The sequence below is a fragment of the Myotis brandtii genome, unplaced genomic scaffold (genome assembly GCF_000412655.1).
Source record: "Myotis brandtii unplaced genomic scaffold, ASM41265v1 scaffold455, whole genome shotgun sequence".
Taxonomy (NCBI): Eukaryota; Metazoa; Chordata; class Mammalia; order Chiroptera; family Vespertilionidae; genus Myotis; species Myotis brandtii.
The window spans coordinates 2,615,521-2,626,192 of NW_005367384.1; positions in this window are offsets into that span (position 1 = coordinate 2,615,521).

Consider the following 10,672-nt stretch of genomic DNA (forward strand, 5'->3'; position numbering starts at 1 on the left):
ATATTAAAGGGGACAGTGTTTTGTGTGTGGTGGGGGGAGGGTGTGTGTGTGGGGGGGAGGGTGTGCAGTGAGAGAGTGTAGCGGGAGGGGACGGAGAGTCTGGAAATTGCCAAGTAACAGCTTTGCCTGTTTTCTGGTTGCCAAGGTGATTGTGCATCTTCGTCTTATTGCTCTGACCAGTCACAGCCAGCGAGGAAGAGGCTCTGCACCTATCCACAGACCCCACCTGAGTTGTCCCAAGGTGGTCTGTGTGAGGACCCCAGCCCAGCTCCCCACTGTGCATCTCCCTCCCCACCCCCAGCCCCAGCCCCAGGAAACAGATTCTTCACCTCCGTGTGTTTAGGGAAAGAAGGCCTCACATCTGCATGTGTGGGCACTTGTGTTCGGAAGAAGGGCAGAGATTGTGCCCTGCAAGTGTCTGAACAGCAGAAACCCAGCCCCTTCAAACCCTGAGCACTGTTGTCTTCCGAAGGGCCCTAGCTGGTTTGGCTCAGTGGATAGAACGTCGGCCCACAGACTGAGTGGGTCCCTGGTTCAATTCCAGTCAAGGGCACATACAATCGATGTGTCTCTCTCACATCGCTGTTTCTCTCTCTTTGTCTCTCCCCCTCTCTTCCATTCTCTCTAAAAATCAATAGGAAAAGAGCCTCAGGCTAGGATTAACTAAAAAAACAAAACAAAATAAGAGAGAAGGTACCCACCCTCATCCTTCCCCAGCTGCTCTTCTGCAGGAGGCTCCCACGCATTGAGGAGCTAGAGACGCACAGCTGTCCAGGTGCCGCACCCCCCCCCCCCCCCCCTCCGGGAGGGTGTTCATTCCGTCTTCTCCAAACCCCACCGAGAAATACAGATTCCTCTTTTGTTCATTTCCCCCTCCCTCCCTTTAGACTAGCTGCTCCATCACCTGCCCGCCCCGCACAAACACCGAGTGAGGAAAGGCATTTGCAATGGTCTCTTTGAAAAGGACTTTAAAGGGCTTAGCAATAGTCTCTATTTCCTGCCAATATCTGCCTCTATTTGGCTATTTCTTCCCCCTTCCTTCTCTTTGTTGTCTAGACTTTATAGAGAATGTGGCGTTTTCTTTAGAAGAGGAGTCTGATCGCTGCTAATAGAAATTCAGTGGAAAAACACTAGGAGTGATTTAGTCCCATCTGGAGAACCACACTTTTCTAATAACAGTTTTCTTGCACTTTATCACTTATGTATGCATACATTATCTCATTCGACCAATGGCATTGCTGGACTTCCAGAATCATCGACATGCTCTCTTCTTTCTTCCTTCCCCCTGCCCCATTCCCTGTCTCCTAACCAACATGAGGATGTTCTGAAGGATCTATGGGGTTTACACAAACACTCCATTAAGATTATGTGCTTTAAAATGAAAGCAGCTCCTATGTCTACTTTATCTTGAAAATCACTTATCTGCCAAGAGGGGAAGATAAGGATCCCCTGACCCTAACATGTCTCTCTCACAGGGATGAGAGGAGACCGATTTGTAACTTTTATTGACATTAGTAGACATGTATTGATCTGGTCACGATTATGCAGAAATTAGATTTTACTCTCGTTTCAATTCATGGAGTGGGAATTTTTTTTCTGTTTCTTTCCTCTCATTGTCAGCATGATCTGAAAGTATTTGGGGTGATTGACCTCTTCCAGCCCCCAATTTCTGAGAAACGGAGGCAAGAAGGAGCCAGGGGAATTATCTAAAGTCGCCCAAGGAGAGAAGAACAAACCTGAGACTTGAACGCAGTCCTCCTGGCCCTGAATATTAGTTTTCCTACCATTTAAAAGTCATGTTTAAATCATTTTATGAGGCAACTGAAAATATGAACACTGACTGGATAATTTGGGGACATTAAAAATTATTGTTAATTTAGGTGTGTTAACAGCAAAGTGAATATGGTGGCACTGAAACAGTTATGGATGAAGTGATAAGCTGTCTGGGATTTGCTTCAAAATAATACAGGAGGTAGGAATTGGTAGGGGTAGAGATAAAGAATATTGGAGGTGGGTATCAGTAGGGATAGAGATAAACAAGATGGGCCATGAGTTGATTGTTAATGATCAGTTTTTTTTCTCTACTTCTGTATCCATCTCTGTATATGTAAAAGTTTAAAAAGAAAAGAAAAAGCATGGTTTACCCATGTACCCTTCCCAGACAAATAACAGAGTAATCTTATACTCTAATAATCTTATAATCTAATTTGGGGGGTTTGCATCCACAGTTTTTGCTGGAAAATAATCTATCAGCCGACAAAATAGGTTCTGGAACAGACATCAGGATGGAGAGGACAGCTAAATGTTCAGCCACAAATGGGTCACTGTTGCGGGAAGCCAAGAATCCCCTGGAAAAGCAGGGAGTGTGTCACTGAGCTACCAAAAATAAGCCCGATTCAGACAGATGTCCCTTCGGAAAAAAAGCACAACTGTGCTCTCATCTTCAATGGACTCAGCACCCAAGGACCCCAAAATAGCAGCAACAATGCTCTGTGGGTGAGTCAAAGGATGACAAAGGACATTTTTAGTTCCTTCCTCCATACACATCCTTCCTGCATGGTGCCTTCCAGAAAGAAGACTTCTCTGGGACCGTTGGTGGGTGGCAAATTGGTGGAGGCTCTTCAGGGGACAATTTGACAATATAAGAAGTAAAGTCACTTGCAGCAGTTCTCTCTTTGGGAGTTTTCCTGCAGCTATATTCATGTACAGATGTTTATTCATGGCAGCATTGTTTGCTATAGCAAGAATCGTAAACAAATTGACATTCTTTCTTGGGAAATGGCAGAAGTGAACATGGCTACACAGTGGAATACCATACAGCCGTTAAAACAACCAAGGTCAATCTCAGTGTGTTGGGATAGAAAGATGTACAAGGTCAAGTGTTAGGTGAAAACCACCAGATGTGTGGTTTGATCCTATAGGAGACTAGCAGTTTCTGGAAGGTGTGTGGGTTTGTCCTTGGACGCAGTTGAGACTCACCCTGAGCTGGGGGCGGGGAATTGACAGAGTCAGTATTCAATCTCAGGTCTGTCTGACCACAAAGCCAGAACCTCCGACCATTCATGGCCTCTTTTTTAAAATATATTTTATTGATTTTTTAGAGAGGACGGGAGAGGGATAGAGAGTTAGAAACATCGATGAGAGAGAAACATCGATCAGCTGCCTCCTGCACACTCCCTACTGGGTATGTGCCCACAACCAAGGTATATGCCCTTGACCAGAATCGAACCTGGGACCCTTGAGTCCGCAGGCCGACACTCTATCCACTGAGCCAAACCGGTTAGGACCATTCATGGCCTCTTGATGTTGACACACTTGAGCTTCTGCGATTCTGTTTGCATTTGCCTGATGACTAGGCCACTGTCCGCTACACTGTCTACTTCCCTGGCCCTGTGTGCCCCAGAGCTCTCGCTAAAAGAGCCCCTACATTCTAGGACCAGAGAGCGCAGGCAGAGCCCTGCTCCTTGGAGAAGCAAGGACCATCTGGCCCCAATGTCAGCCCCTGAGGACCTGGCTTGTTGAGTACTCCCAGTGCAGCTGGGATGCAATGTCTTCATATTTATTTATTTTTCTGGGATTTCTTTGGGGATGTGAAAGCCAGCACCAGACTTTTCCTCCCGCAGTCTCTGGCCTGCAAGAACCCAGTATTTGACCCCTATGATGTTCTTTCTCCTTTGCATTCTTTCTTTTTCCCTTTTTAGGAAGGATTAAAGCCTAAAATCCCTGTAGAAGGGAAAAGAAGACATGACAGAGAAGACTGGCTTTAAAGACATCACCGCCTGCCCTGGCTGATGTGGTTCATTGGTTGGAGCATCAGCCCGTGCACCAAAGAGTTACGGATTCTATTCCCAGTCAAAGGCAGGTACCTGGGTTGTAGGTTCGATCTCCAGGCCTGATTGGGATGTGTGTGAGAGGCAACCAATCGATGTGTCTCTCTCACACTGATGTCTCTCTCTCTTTTTCTCTCCTCCATCCCTCCCTCCTTTCCACTCTCTCTAAAAATCAATGGAAAAAAATGTCCTCAGGTGATGATTAACAACAGCAACAAAAAAGGCATCCATCGCTGTTCTCCAAGATATGGAATTATTACATAAGATAGGCAGTAATATGGAATTACTGCATAAAACCACAAGAGGCCTAACATTGAGTCTCTGAGGCTGATCTGTCTCTTCCACCACTCTCACTGCTCTGGAGCAGTTCAGGCCGTGTGGTCAGCGCGGGGTGTCAGCCCTGAACCCGAGTCTGCTGAGCCACTGTGCTCTTCAAGTCCCTGTCAGCAGCCTGTGGAGGTGGTAACTTCGTAAGAGCCCTGCACAGGTAGAGAAGCCACCCTTAATCAATAAGAATTGATGATGCTAGACCTTCAAGTCTCTGAAGAGAGAGAGCTCAGGCAGGGGATCTTAACCTTGACTGCAAGGGGAAGAGACAGAATTGCTTTTGAAAATTCTATGATGAGAGGCCGGGAGGTTGGAGAGAAATTTCTGGCTGAGATGACTCCCTTCCCCTCCCATCCTCCTTTCTCCTACCTGCAATCCGATGATGGGGGATTGTGAAATGGTTGCCTTCAGCAATCCAGATTTTTTAATATTCAGTCTAAGTAAGGATTTCCTGTCACGTCGTTCCCCACTCTGGGCTCTCACATTTCAAAGTGTGACAAACTGGGCATCGTATCCAATAGATATCTGACTAATGTAGATGGTAACCTAATGATTGCTTCCTGCGCTCTGCATGTCATCCTTCTATAAATATATCCCAGAATCACTTTCGCTTTTCACAATAGCACTCCCTGTCTACATCCCTCCATCTGTGGTCATTAGTCACCTCCCCAATGTCTTTGTGTTACACCTGTGCCTCATCTGTCCTCTCCAACACTGTTTTCCTATCACTGGCTCCCCTGTCTCTAAATTTACCACCTTCCATATTCTCGTCGTTCAAAAGTATGGCATGATATCAGCAGAATCCAGAACTATTCAAACTGTTCTCTTTCACAATTGTCTGGAAAGAAAAAAACATCTTCAAATTAGAAAGAGCAGAAATAAGGGTGAGAGAGAAACTACAACTCATGTGCAAAAGGACCAATGTGGCATGTTACGGTGAAGGGGACTGTGGACTGCAAAGCCCAGGTTCAAGGGCCAGCTCCACTTTTTAGTTACTGTGCGATGTTGGGCATGTCATTGAACCTCTCTGAACTTCAATTTCCTTACCTACAAAAGAAGGCAGTGTGACGACTTTATCTCTAATCTACCTTTTAAAGGCTCAAACTTGAATACTCTCCCAAAATGAGTTTGTTACTTTGCCCCTTTTTGAAGGTGTATGGCTTTTTGGAGTTCCAGAGTCCAGTGGGAAAGGCAGAGCCTGGCCTAGTGCTCTAAACCTCAGGATGTGATTGAGCTCACCATCTGACATGTCATGGAAACGAGGACATGGATGTCACCCACCTTGTTCCAAAGCTTACACGCTGAACAAAAATCACAGGAGCAAGAGGGAAAGTCCTTCCAGCAGGACATTGTCCGGTTACCTCTTGTATTTGGCACCTCTGCTCACGAGAACTACCTGAGGTGTCCTCAGGGAAGGAGTGGGCCTGCCCTGTGATTTTCACCTCGAGTTCTGGCATATTTTTCCTAGAATGTCTTCTGAATTCTTGGTATTTCATGACAATCAGGTTGGCCTCTTGGTACTGTGGGCATCATTCATGCCCTTCATTGGTTCAGCATCAAAAGATCAGGAACATACCCATGTGTGTAGATTCTTCCTATGAATTAGGGAAAAGGTTTAAAGATCCTGAGGTAAGGATGACCAACTTCTGTGTTTAATCGTTTGAGGATGTGCAGATGACACAGTCCTGTTCTATTGCCTCATTCTGCAACATCAGGCAAAATCAGAAGAAATAATTGATCTCTTTGATGGCAGACCCTTGCCATTTCAGAGTGTGGAATAGCTCCCCCATGCTTCTCGAGCCCACCTCAACAAAGTTATTTAGTTTTCAAGTCTAAATAACTTTGTCCTGGGATGTGTGAATAACTACTATGATCTCATACACACATGAGTAACTTTTGAGGAATCATGGAAGAGATCAATGAGTTTGGCTATGCCATCAGATGGGCTACCAACCTTGTAAAGTCGGCTCAACATCCATGCCAGGCGACAGTCTAAATTAGATTTATTTAAAAGAGGAAAGGGATTGTGAGATTTCAAGAAAGTGGCAAACCTACCAGTGCCAGCATATGCATGCTAAGAAATTATACCATACAAGCTCTTTTATTTATTTTCATGGATTACTTGGCTGGCAAATTTCAGGGGCTACTGTACATAAAGTATGTGTGTACTTTAGAAAAAGGTGTTAACATGTCATCCATAAGATCTTTGTGGGTAAGATGGAAAAATGAGGGGTGTCTGGCAGTATTTTGAAGTGTATTTTTCAGTTCATGGTTGATCACCCATAAGGTTCATGAGTGGTTCTAGGGTAAAGTCACCACAGAAGGGGATAGTTACTAGCATAACTTTTGTCCTATTCTCAACTCTCTTAATATCATTGCCAAGGAGTAGATAAAAACACATAAAATTTCAAATTTGCCAAGTGATCTGAACCCACGAACAACTGCTAATGTCGTCACTGACAGCATCAGATTTAAAGTGATTTTTATTGAATTTAACCTTGAGCTAAAACCAAAAGATATAGATAAAGTCCTACATTTTGGGTTCAAGATGCAGCTTGGCAGAAACCCACGTGAAAACACCAGTATTTCAGTCCACCACAAGCTAAATGTGGTGGTATAACTTTAAAAATAAGCCAACGCAGCCTTCCGTTTCTCTTATCAGGAGTAAAAGGTCTCGGCACAAAGTACCTTTTCTCCCTGTGTGCTGTGCTGCTCAAAGATCCGGTGAAATGTGTTCAATGTTTGACCTTCACAATTTTAAGAGAGTCACTGACTTAGGCTGTGTATAGAGGAGAGTGTATTCGGTGAGAAAATCCGATAACCATAACACATGAACAGCTGTGGAGTTTTTTTGTTTTGTTTTGTTAATATTCCACCAATATTTACTGACCATTAATTATGTAGCAAGCACTGCCATCGACCTTGGAATGCAGCGATGCACAAGGCACGGTCCTGTTGTCAAGATGCTGATGATCTAGACGGGGAATCAGAGGCACGTGAAGGCTGAGCATGGCCCTGGGGCCTGCGGGGGTAGATGCAAGGAATTCAGATTGAGAGGATCTGGAACAGAATCAGAAAAGCTCAGAGAACATGAATGTTAAGAACCATAACCTTTTAAAGTTGGAAGACCTTTTTTTCCTGGTGCTTATAAAATTAGGAGGCGGCTTCTTCTCAAAGGTCCCTTTGGCTCCAAAAGTCTTATATCTGAGGACTGATCCCTGAGCTACAGTCACATAGATCATTGCGGTCCTAAAGTTAGAATTCTATGGCCATGTACTCCGACTGAATTTCATCCAATTGTCCTCCCTGTGGTCCAGTTTTTCCCTAGTTGCTAAATCTTATTTTGTATGATTTTCTGTTAGAATTCAGCTGGTCCCCAAATTTAGTATTGCCTGCCATTCTGACAGGCACATTCTAAGTTCCTTTGTCCAGATCACAAAGCCTTTGACCAGAATAGATCCACCCTCAACCCAGAGCAGGTGGCTCACCACTAGGTATGTCCCAGGCTACTCTCCAAGGATTCTTGCCAAGGACGGGATAGATGTGAAAAGGCCTCAGGCTTGTGAGCAAAGGACAGCATAAGCTCAGCTGGAAACTGTAGGCCACCTTGAAAACAAATAATCATACTGACCTCAGTGTGGGAAGCGTAGATGCCTTTGACCCATGTCGAGAATAGAGGAAGGAGAAAGAATGACAAGGTAACTCCTATAGTTTATTGTCTTGAATGCACCTGTCCTGCTGTTTGCATGACAGGGGAAGGGTCCCACAGTTAATGACAGGGACTTCCAGATCAGAATTTGCATTTGGAAGGTTCACTTTCAAGGGCTCCATCCTTCTATGCTGAGAGGGTAACTCTCCCTGAGGGCGAGGTGGGCCCCACCGTGGTTGGAATGGCCCCCATGGCTCTTCCATGCTGTCTTTATCAGCTCAGGCCCCGTGAGAAACCCTTGGTCCACAGAGCACTTGCTGCCAGGTAGAACTTCCTAGAATCCAGAGGATTCTCTCCACATTCATAGTCTTCTCTTCATATCATCTCATGTTTATGTATTAATATAAATGAGATCATTACTACTTTTTGTGATGGTTAAATTTATGTGTCAACTTGGTTAGGCTACAGTACCCATATATTTGGTCAAACGCCAGTCTGGATGTTGCTGTGAAGGTATTTTTGTTTGTTTGTTTAGATGAGATTAACATTTAGAGCAGTGAACTTTGAGCAAAGCAGATTACCCTCCATAATGTGGGTGGGCCTTGTCTAATCAGTTGAGGCCTTAAAAGAACACAGGGTAAAGTCTCCAGAAGGAAGAGAGAATTCTGCTTTAGACTGCATTCAGAGTTGAGCTGCAACATTGTGCCACGCCAGCACAACCAAGAGTGATCCTGAGGGGGTGGGGTGGTGGTGGTGAAAGGATTAAGGAAAGACAGACAAGAGAATAATAGCTGGGTCTCGGTGGGACGCTGCCTCCCTGATGAGGAGACAACAACAGCACCCACAAGCTGTGTCTTTATTTTATAGCAGATGCCACGAGGCAAAGTAGGGGCGTGATCACGTTGTTTACAGCATTCTCGTGAGCTCCAACCCTACTCAACTACATGCACCTGAACTCTAGCACAAGGCACGTGGGGCCACGTGTTTGGACCATAGGTTCAAGCTTAAACCACAGCCGTTGGCCATAATTGTGCTGGGAGGGCCCTGCCCTCCAGCTGGGACTTGGACGTGGCAATGAGAGGACCCTGTCCTTTCATTAGTCCGAGGCTTAAACCTGGCCAAAACACCGTACCCGCGCCCCACACAACATCAAGCCTTCCCAACCTCCAGCCTGCAGATTTTCGATTTGCCAGCCTCCACAATCATGTGAGTCAATTCCTTAAAATTTCTCTGTGTCTCAATAGGATGAATATATACACACACATTTCATTGGTTCTGGTTTTCTGGAGAACCCTGGCTAATTGGTTCTCTTTCAAATGGAGAACCAATAGTCCAAGTTTTTCCCTTGACCCCAGAAATAATCTCACCTCCTACTTGACAGAGGCAAACCAGACTCCAGACATGAACTCCCTTCCCTTTCCTCCCTTACACCCAAGCAATTACTGGGTTTGCATGTGTCCTCACCTCCTACCCTCAAACTAAGAAAAGATGATGCTTCTCCTCCTCTAGGTTAGTCCTTCCACCTGGGCTCTTGATTTGAACCCTTCTCATCTTCCCCAATCCCAGACCTTGCTCTATCTGTCGTCACCCCTCTCCAGTAATTACAGGCTCGTATCCCTCTCCTTCCCCAATATCTAAAAGCTTATTCAAATGTTTCCCATGTTTTATGCAAGGAAGCAAAGCATCTCCTTGAATTTCAAGTGGCACCTTATCTCTGTCCTTACAGCCAAGCTCCTCGATGCTGATTTTCCACAGCGTTGCTTCCCATTCACTCCCTTTCACTCTTCAGCTGCTGCCTTCTACCTCCCCACTCCCCCACCATGCCGTTCAGCTGACTCTGCTGAAAACACCCGTGATCCCTGGTTGCCAAGTCCAGGGGGAGCGTTCCTGTCCTGACTTTGCCGTCTTCTCTGCAGCCTCTGACACCGACCACTCCCTTCCCAGATGTCCCCACCGCAATGCAGGGACTCCATCTCTCCAGGTTTTCCCAAAGTGAGGGATTCATCCCACTGGTGACAGAAGGATCATTTTAGATAGTACAAGGCCACAAGCAGGGCCGTGTGCACTGTGTAAAATGCTCCCCTCTGGATTTGAGCCCTGCCTTAGCATGAAATGAAATGTGAGCAGTGTAGTGAGACTATAGATTCTCTCTTCATTCCCTTTCAATCCTTCTGGTTGAAACAACGAGAAAGCCTGAGTTTGGAATTAATAGGTCTGTAACACCTTTCTAATGCTTGTTAATCTTCCTTGGAAGAAGAAGGAGGAGGAGAAGGAGAAGGGGAAGGAGAAGGAGAAGGAGAAGGAGAAGGAGAAGGAGAAGGAGAAGGAGAAGGAGAAGGAGAAGAAGAAAATAGTTAAAAGAATGAAACGGCAATAAATCTGTACCTTTCAATAATCACTTTAAATGTAAATGGCTTAAGGGTTCCAATCATAGTGCTTAGGATAGTGGAATGAATAAGAAAACAAGACCCACACATGCTGTCTACAAGAAACACCTCGGAATGAAGGATACACACAGACTAAAAGTAAAGGGATGGAAAAAGATATCTCATGCAAATGTAAATGAAAAAAAAGAGAAAAAGCTAAAGTAGTAATACTTATATCTGATAAAGGAGGAGGAGGAGGAGGAGGAGGAGAAGAAGGAGGAGGAGGAGGAGGAGGGGGAGGAGGAGGGAGAGAGGCAGCTCAGACTTAGCCTTGTCTGGCTACTAGCCACCAGCTAGAATGTAGAAACAGGTTTGTGTTTATTTGTTTCCATTTGTAGGAATTTTGGGGAGGACTTTCTATTGATGGCAGTGATAGTGGTAGTGGCGAGTTTCTCGTTTATTACAGTGGTAATACGTTTCCTTTCAAAACAATCTCATAA